Here is an 8,556-nt window from a genome sequence, read left to right as displayed (position 1 = left end):
GATAAGTGGGCGGATGAGGGTGAAACTGAGGCCAAAGGCTTCAGAGCAACTTAGAGAAAACCAGAGGGTGTTGGCACCAGGTCGGTGCAGTAGCTGGCCGGACTTGCGGCGCCTGGGTGAAGCCTCCACCTAACCCGCAGCATCCCTCGCGCTCTCATGGGGTGCGGGGAGGGGGGAGTTCATTTGTCAAGATCACCTGGCATCCACCTACCCAACCCCTCTGCCTAGACACCCTGGTCGCCTCTCCCTCATCCCAGCGCATCATTGCCACAAAGACAGCTTCTTTGAATGACTCACTTTTTATAAGGCTCAGTGAAAGGTTCTTTAATTATTACTTTTAAACAATAATAAGTCATTTAGGATGGCATTCCGTCTGTATGTAGCACACACTTTCTTGCCTCAGAACTGAGCCCTTCAAGGTCAGAACGGTTAATAGTGGGGAGACTAAAGAAAGGTCTTAATACTTTTCCTTCCATTTTGTATGTTCTGGCTGGACTAATCAAATTAACAAGAGACATTAACAGGAGAAAATCAAAGTTTTAATACATGCTCATGGGAAACTCACATAGGCATGAAAATCCAAAAGACAAGTGCGGCAACCTTGGGTATACAAGACATTTTGTACAAAGAATGGAGGAGGGCTATTCGATTTCAGAAGTGAGAGTGGGCCATTTTCAGGTAGTTGAGGAGGAGGGGAACAAATTCTTGCTAGGCAACCCAGAAACAATGGGGCACAGGGGTATCTAGTTGATAGGCACCTGCCTGAAGCCCTGTGATTTACCATACTTAATTCAAATTAGGCTAAGGCAGCACCCAATCTAAAATCTCCTTCCTAAAACAGGTTTCTCAATCTGACTCTCTTGGACAGGAAAGCGGGTGGAGAGGGTCGAAGGTTCTCTCTGAGTCCTGTTTCTTAATAAACACCTAAAATTAATATCCCCCAAAAGCAGCTTTGGGGTGTTAGAATTTTAATTTCTATCAACTTCCATGGATTAGAATCAGAACTCGTCGTCGTCGGCAGCCGTCCGTCTCGAGAGACGATGGTGTAGCTTCTTAAGAGTCTATCTGCACCGCCGAGAATGGCTGTGCAGTCCGACTCGGGAGTGACACGGTATCTGTCTCCTCCCATGTTGAATCGACATCTTGCGATGACGCTGGAGTGTCCTCTCCAGTGGAGCTGAAGCTACAGAGCCTGGGCAGGGTGATATGGAGGGTCTGCTGTTGCCCATGCAGCAGACCCCCCCTCTCTTCGCAGCTGAAGGGTCCAAGGGAAAGACGGAGTCAATACAGCTTGGCTTCAGGTGCGCCGCAGGAGTTGCCGGTGTTGACTACAACGTCAAACCGCCTTAGGGACTCCGGCTCCGGATTTTCTGTCGGGGTTTACTCCCTTAGCCTTTCCCCTGAAGAGGTATGCCGCAAGGCAGCGGAGGTTTTTTGGAGTCAGAGTTTTCCTTCTCTGATGTGCCCTGACTGGAAGATCGAACCAGCGACACTTAGCTCGCAGGCCGACGCTCAATCCACTGAGCCAAACCATAAAACTATATATTCCAAGAAAGATATCATCCAAAGAAGCAACACATTCCATTGTACAATTTTATGGGTTTTAAAAATGTTGTTGGTAGCAACTTGAAATGCTTTTGTCTAAAAAATAAACAGACAAATAGGTATTCAAAGATGATTCTGTGTGACAGAACTTCTCAGTAATTGAATAAATAAAAGATCAAACTATCTCATCAATAATTTCTAAACCGAAAGCAGGACCCAGAGATTGAACTCATGACCAAAGCATCACGACCTTCCTATAAACAAACTTTGGACAAATCAAAAGAATTAGAAGCTACTGATTATACCACAAATTATTACTCTATTGACTTTGTCATTAAAAAAAATCAGCCACCATGGCCAGGTGGGCCCCCGTTGTACTAATGCAAAGTGGGAAGAACACGCCCTCCCATCACGGGAGGGAAGTTGTAACCTGCCATAGCATCACCTAGATTCAGCACAGGTAGGTTCCAGGTTTGAAATACAGTGCAGCTACAAGTGTGTCTAAACACAGGGATGATGCTAAGACTTGCAACAATAATGGCTGTGACGCAGCCAGAAATGCCCCCAGTGGTCTGACAGAAGGTGGAAAGAGACTTGTCTCATGACATACCTGTATTCTCCATGGTGGTGGCTGTTGCAAGTGTCGGAGATCTTGTACGCCAGGTGGACTGCAGGTGCACTGGTGGCAAGCGTGAACACTAGTGCCTGTGATCATGGGGAAGGTGTTATACTCTGCAATGAGGTTGTGGATGTTCCTCCTCCTGCAGCAGCCATGCTGTGGCCAGATGGATCCCCAGTTAAGAAAAGAGGGGGTGACTTTAGCCAAGGGAATGTTGCCACTGGGTGGTATGTGGTCAGAATTAGGAAGGGCAAGGACAGGGGGCAGTGGTTTTCCTATGGAGCAGGAGTGGTGTCCATAGGCTCCTCGGGGTCCATGGCAGGGATTTGGTGAACTGCCATGGATCTTACACTGCCACCTGGAGATGATACGACTGTGGTGGCATAGTACGGAGGAGTCGTGTCCATTTCGGTGTCATCATCCTGTAAAGCGGGCCGAGAGGTCAAACGTGTAGATGCTCTGGCAGTGATCGTAACAGGGGCCTGCCCCATTTGAGTGGCCAGGGGAAGGGTTCCTGCAGGCACCGAGGCAGGTGGAGGCAGAGAAGCAGCAGGCTGAGTGACCTGGGTCTTGTCCCCCGCAGTCTTTTTCCTTGGACCCTCAGATCTTTCCATGGTGTGCAGCTTTGGGTCCATGGCAAGGCAAGGAAGTTTAGCAGGCGGGGGCAGCTCACCTCGATCCCACCGCAGTGGTGGCAGTGGAAGCAAGAGCGGCCCAGACTGCTTTCTTTTGCGGGGTCTCCTGCTGGCAGAGGCCCGGGGAGAATTGCTGCTGGATTGCTTCTCCTTCCCTACACATACTGAATCTGGAGTGCTGGGCAGATGCCCACTGCTGTGGGGGCTGTCCCCATGATCCTGCCCTTTTTCCTCTACCTGGCTGGTCTTGTGTGCCGTGTCTTTTGGGGACTCTTCCGGGACCTTCCCCACCACCTCCTTTGGGAAAGGAAGTGGGACGATTATAGAGGGTCCCGGCTCCTCAGCCTTGACTGCCTGCTCAGGTGGTGAGCGCAGGCCAGAAGATCTGCGACCTGAATGACGAATAGGGCCCGGTCTCAAGCTTCCAGACCTCCCGGATGTACAAGCAGGAAGCACAGGCTTCTGCGGGGGGTCCTTCCATTTCACCAACTGGTGGACTTCCAGAGGGAAGCGCACAGTCTGTGCGAGAGGACACCGCCCTCTCGGGACAAGGCCGAAGGCCGATGGACCGGGAGCATGACAGAAATGACATAGTGGGTGGAAATGTCTGACAGCAGGGTGGTCCCAGCCAGGTGGGCCATAATCACGGGTGACATGGTGATGGCCACCAGGCAAGGGATGGTGGCCGCGGCGGAGGCGGCAGAAGAACAAGCGAATCCGAGAAATGAAATTGCCCATGTAGGGGCAGTTGTGCGCCAAACGAACTCAAATAAGAGTGGAAACAGGGAGAGTCTCTCCTTTGCTTCCTCCTCCTCTGGGGTTCTAGCACACACTGAACTGACTTCAGCCAGGACCTTCTGATGTCTCCATGGAAACATCAATGGACCTTGAGAGGTCACAGAGGAAGGGGCGGGGCCTCCCTGAATGGCCAATCCCATCATGACCTTCTAGCACCTGGGACCTGCATCTCTGTGTAGCAAGTGTTTGGCACCTGCCTTGCCCTCCATGAGGCCTTTGTCCCATACCACTGAGGCCCCACCTGCCTGACATCACCGTGTCTGGCCACTGGCTCTGTGGGAGCTTTGGCGCCTGCCCCACTGTTGTCCCAGGGGCCAGGTCCTGCTCAAAGTCAGTACGGGAGCCACCTGGCTCCTTCCTGGACATGGCCCACCTCCTCAGGGGACCTTTTCAGCTTCTCTTGGAAGCCCGAGGCAGGAGCACTTTCTCCATGTCTGCCCTGGCCACCAGCCTCACCAGTCAGCTGTGAAACACTGTGAGGTGGAGTGGACACAAAGCCCTAACCAACAGGCTGCTGCACCTGGAGACATCCCAGAAAAGAGCTGGCAGCTAGCAGGGGTGTAAACCCAATGTGCTGAATTACTAATGAATAAAAAGGGAAGGAACTAATGGAAATCAAAGCATACCGAATTGCTCAGAAGGAACATACATATATATTAACTTTAGAATTTGTTAAACATGTGAAATGTTTAAAAACGACTATTAAGATGAAAACAGAAGCCTGGCTGGTGTGTTTCAGTGGAATGGGCGCCACCCTGTGAAGAAAAAGGTCACCGGTTCAATTCCCAGTCCGGACACATGCCTGCGTTACAGGACAGGTCCCCGTTTGGGGGCATGTGAGAGGTAAAATCGGTCAAGGTATCTCTTACACACTGATGTTTCTCTCCATCTTTTTCTCCCTCCTTTTCCCTCTCTCTAAAAGGAAATAAATAAAATCTTTAAAAAAAAAAACACAAAAGACCTTGACAATGATGATCCAGGAATCTGTGTTACTATCTTCCCTGAAGATTACTAAGATCTGATTCTAAAGTGTCTTGTAGAATAATGTTTCTTATAAGCATTATAAAGCTGCTCTTTATATTTTAGTTTGTTGAGTGTAGCAGACATTTAGAAAAGCAAGATTTAATTTTTCTCTAGATTTTAGAGACACCCATCTTATAAACATAGATGACTTTTTTTTTTAACTTTATAGATTTTTATTAAAAATCTGATCAGCCAACTTAACGTTTTCCACCAACACGGGGGGCAGAAACCCTCACAGGCTTCACAATCTTTTGTTTAGGTGCTGCCTTTGTGGGAGCCTTAGCAGCAGCCATTGCTGTCTTTTTAGATGCTTGCTTAGCCTTTTTTGCTTCCTTGGCAGCCCTGATAGCTTGTTCTCGTTGAGCTTTCCTAACTTCAGGTTTCTGATTCCTCTTGGCCATTATATCGGCCAGAGATGCACCAGTGATGGCCCTCTGGAATTTGACTGCACGGCGGGTTCTCTTCTTCTGAATTTCTTCCGACTGTCCCTTTTTGTGCTTTCTTCTGTAGAGGACAGTCCAGTTTATCTGCCGAGGATTCCTCTTGGAAAGGAACGCCGACTCACATTTTGCATTAAGAAATTGGAAAACCTTCCCGTCGGTCCTGGCGTAGCGCCTCCCATGTCCAGGGTAGATCTTGTACCCGCTGAAACTGCACAGCTCGACCTTCATGGTTGCTACTGCCGGAAAGAAGGAAAGATGGTGAAGACCATAGATGACTTTTTAAAATAGCTGTGTATAATATTTGCTGATTTAATTACCATCTTTTAAATCACAGAAATTCATTACAAAAGTTAAATGATTTTTAATGAAAAAAGTGAATAGTATGTACCAGTGTGGTCTTCTTTCCCAGAACACATACTCCCAGTCTAATTCTCAGTTGAGGAATATTCTACAAAATACCTAAACAGTACTCCTTAAAACTATGTAAGTCATCAAAAACAAAGAAAGTCTGGAACACACTCTGTCTCAGCCAAGAGAGCCCTAAGGAGATGTGAAAATTAAATGTAATGTGGTATCTTGGATGGGTTCCTATCCTATGATAAAAAAAAATTTTTTTTAAGCTGAGATTCACTCTTCAGTCCCCAACCCACTTTTTAGGTGTGCCCTTCTCTGCAACAAATTCTCTGTGTGTTTATGTGTGTGTGTATTCACATATATTATTTACAAAGCAGCCTTGCAGTATTTTTCTGCGACATGCTTTTTCACACTGTTTTGGAGGGACCATGCAAGCAGAGCTGGATCAACTTGATTCTTCCTAATGACTGCACAGTGTGCGCAATCGTGTGTGTCATTCTTTATCACCTAGCTCCTTAGGGAAGGATATTTACGTTGTCGCCTATTGGCAGCTGTTACAAGCGGTAACAGGTGGTCCTGTTTGCTTTTATACCGCTGGTGACGCGAGAAAGGCCGGAAGCGGTCGGCTGAAGCCCTCTGAATGGGAGTGAGAACTGGGTGTGAACTGGGCGCAAGGCTAGCTAGCCCTTTTATAACCTAGCCTCAGCCCCACGATGAGCCCTGGGGACCCAGTCGTCTTCCATGGCTTCTCCCAAGGCACGGCTCTTTTTCCAGCCTGCACTGAATTTTTCGGAGATAAGTGGGCGGATGAGGGTGAAACTGAGGCCAAAGGCTTCAGAGCAACTTAGAGAAAACCAGAGGGTGTTGGCACCAGGTCGGTGCAGTAGCTGGCCGGACTTGCGGCGCCTGGGTGAAGCCTCCACCTAACCCGCAGCATCCCTCGCGCTCTCATGGGGTGCGGGGAGGGGGGAGTTCATTTGTCAAGATCACCTGGCATCCACCTACCCAACCCCTCTGCCTAGACACCCTGGTCGCCTCTCCCTCATCCCAGCGCATCATTGCCACAAAGACAGCTTCTTTGAATGACTCACTTTTTATAAGGCTCAGTGAAAGGTTCTTTAATTATTACTTTTAAACAATAATAAGTCATTTAGGATGGCATTCCGTCTGTATGTAGCACACACTTTCTTGCCTCAGAACTGAGCCCTTCAAGGTCAGAACGGTTAATAGTGGGGAGACTAAAGAAAGGTCTTAATACTTTTCCTTCCATTTTGTATGTTCTGGCTGGACTAATCAAATTAACAAGAGACATTAACAGGAGAAAATCAAAGTTTTAATACATGCTCATGGGAAACTCACATAGGCATGAAAATCCAAAAGACAAGTGCGGCAACCTTGGGTATACAAGACATTTTGTACAAAGAATGGAGGAGGGCTATTCGATTTCAGAAGTGAGAGTGGGCCATTTTCAGGTAGTTGAGGAGGAGGGGAACAAATTCTTGCTAGGCAACCCAGAAACAATGGGGCACAGGGGTATCTAGTTGATAGGCACCTGCCTGAAGCCCTGTGATTTACCATACTTAATTCAAATTAGGCTAAGGCAGCACCCAATCTAAAATCTCCTTCCTAAAACAGGTTTCTCAATCTGACTCTCTTGGACAGGAAAGCGGGTGGAGAGGGTCGAAGGTTCTCTCTGAGTCCTGTTTCTTAATAAACACCTAAAATTAATATCCCCCAAAAGCAGCTTTGGGGTGTTAGAATTTTAATTTCTATCAACTTCCATGGATTAGAATCAGAACTCGTCGTCGTCGGCAGCCGTCCGTCTCGAGAGACGATGGTGTAGCTTCTTAAGAGTCTATCTGCACCGCCGAGAATGGCTGTGCAGTCCGACTCGGGAGTGACACGGTATCTGTCTCCTCCCATGTTGAATCGACATCTTGCGATGACGCTGGAGTGTCCTCTCCAGTGGAGCTGAAGCTACAGAGCCTGGGCAGGGTGATATGGAGGGTCTGCTGTTGCCCATGCAGCAGACCCCCCCTCTCTTCGCAGCTGAAGGGTCCAAGGGAAAGACGGAGTCAATACAGCTTGGCTTCAGGTGCGCCGCAGGAGTTGCCGGTGTTGACTACAACGTCAAACCGCCTTAGGGACTCCGGCTCCGGATTTTCTGTCGGGGTTTACTCCCTTAGCCTTTCCCCTGAAGAGGTATGCCGCAAGGCAGCGGAGGTTTTTTGGAGTCAGAGTTTTCCTTCTCTGATGTGCCCTGACTGGAAGATCGAACCAGCGACACTTAGCTCGCAGGCCGACGCTCAATCCACTGAGCCAAACCATAAAACTATATATTCCAAGAAAGATATCATCCAAAGAAGCAACACATTCCATTGTACAATTTTATGGGTTTTAAAAATGTTGTTGGTAGCAACTTGAAATGCTTTTGTCTAAAAAATAAACAGACAAATAGGTATTCAAAGATGATTCTGTGTGACAGAACTTCTCAGTAATTGAATAAATAAAAGATCAAACTATCTCATCAATAATTTCTAAACCGAAAGCAGGACCCAGAGATTGAACTCATGACCAAAGCATCACGACCTTCCTATAAACAAACTTTGGACAAATCAAAAGAATTAGAAGCTACTGATTATACCACAAATTATTACTCTATTGACTTTGTCATTAAAAAAAATCAGCCACCATGGCCAGGTGGGCCCCCGTTGTACTAATGCAAAGTGGGAAGAACACGCCCTCCCATCACGGGAGGGAAGTTGTAACCTGCCATAGCATCACCTAGATTCAGCACAGGTAGGTTCCAGGTTTGAAATACAGTGCAGCTACAAGTGTGTCTAAACACAGGGATGATGCTAAGACTTGCAACAATAATGGCTGTGACGCAGCCAGAAATGCCCCCAGTGGTCTGACAGAAGGTGGAAAGAGACATGTCTCATGACATACCTGTATTCTCCATGGTGGTGGCTGTTGCAAGTGTCGGAGATCTTGTACGCCAGGTGGACTGCAGGTGCACTGGTGGCAAGCGTGAACACTAGTGCCTGTGATCATGGGGAAGGTGTTATACTCTGCAATGAGGTTGTGGATGTTCCTCCTCCTGCAGCAGCCATGCTGTGGCCAGATGGATCCCCAGTTA

General features: G+C 48.0%; 1 pseudogene; it reads right to left on the bottom strand.

The window, feature by feature from the left end:
• Positions 1-4,802: 4,802 nt before the first annotated feature.
• On the bottom strand, positions 4,803-5,322 carry LOC150010345 (large ribosomal subunit protein eL24 pseudogene; annotated as a pseudogene).
• Positions 5,323-8,556: the final 3,234 nt, after the last annotated feature.

The sequence above is a fragment of the Furipterus horrens genome, unplaced genomic scaffold, assembly GCF_987537825.1.
Source record: "Furipterus horrens unplaced genomic scaffold, mFurHor1.1.pri manual_scaffold_5, whole genome shotgun sequence".
NCBI lineage: Eukaryota > Metazoa > Chordata > Mammalia > Chiroptera > Furipteridae > Furipterus > Furipterus horrens.
The sequence above is the reverse complement of the archived record's forward strand: the minus strand, read 5'-3'. Positions and strand labels throughout refer to the sequence as shown.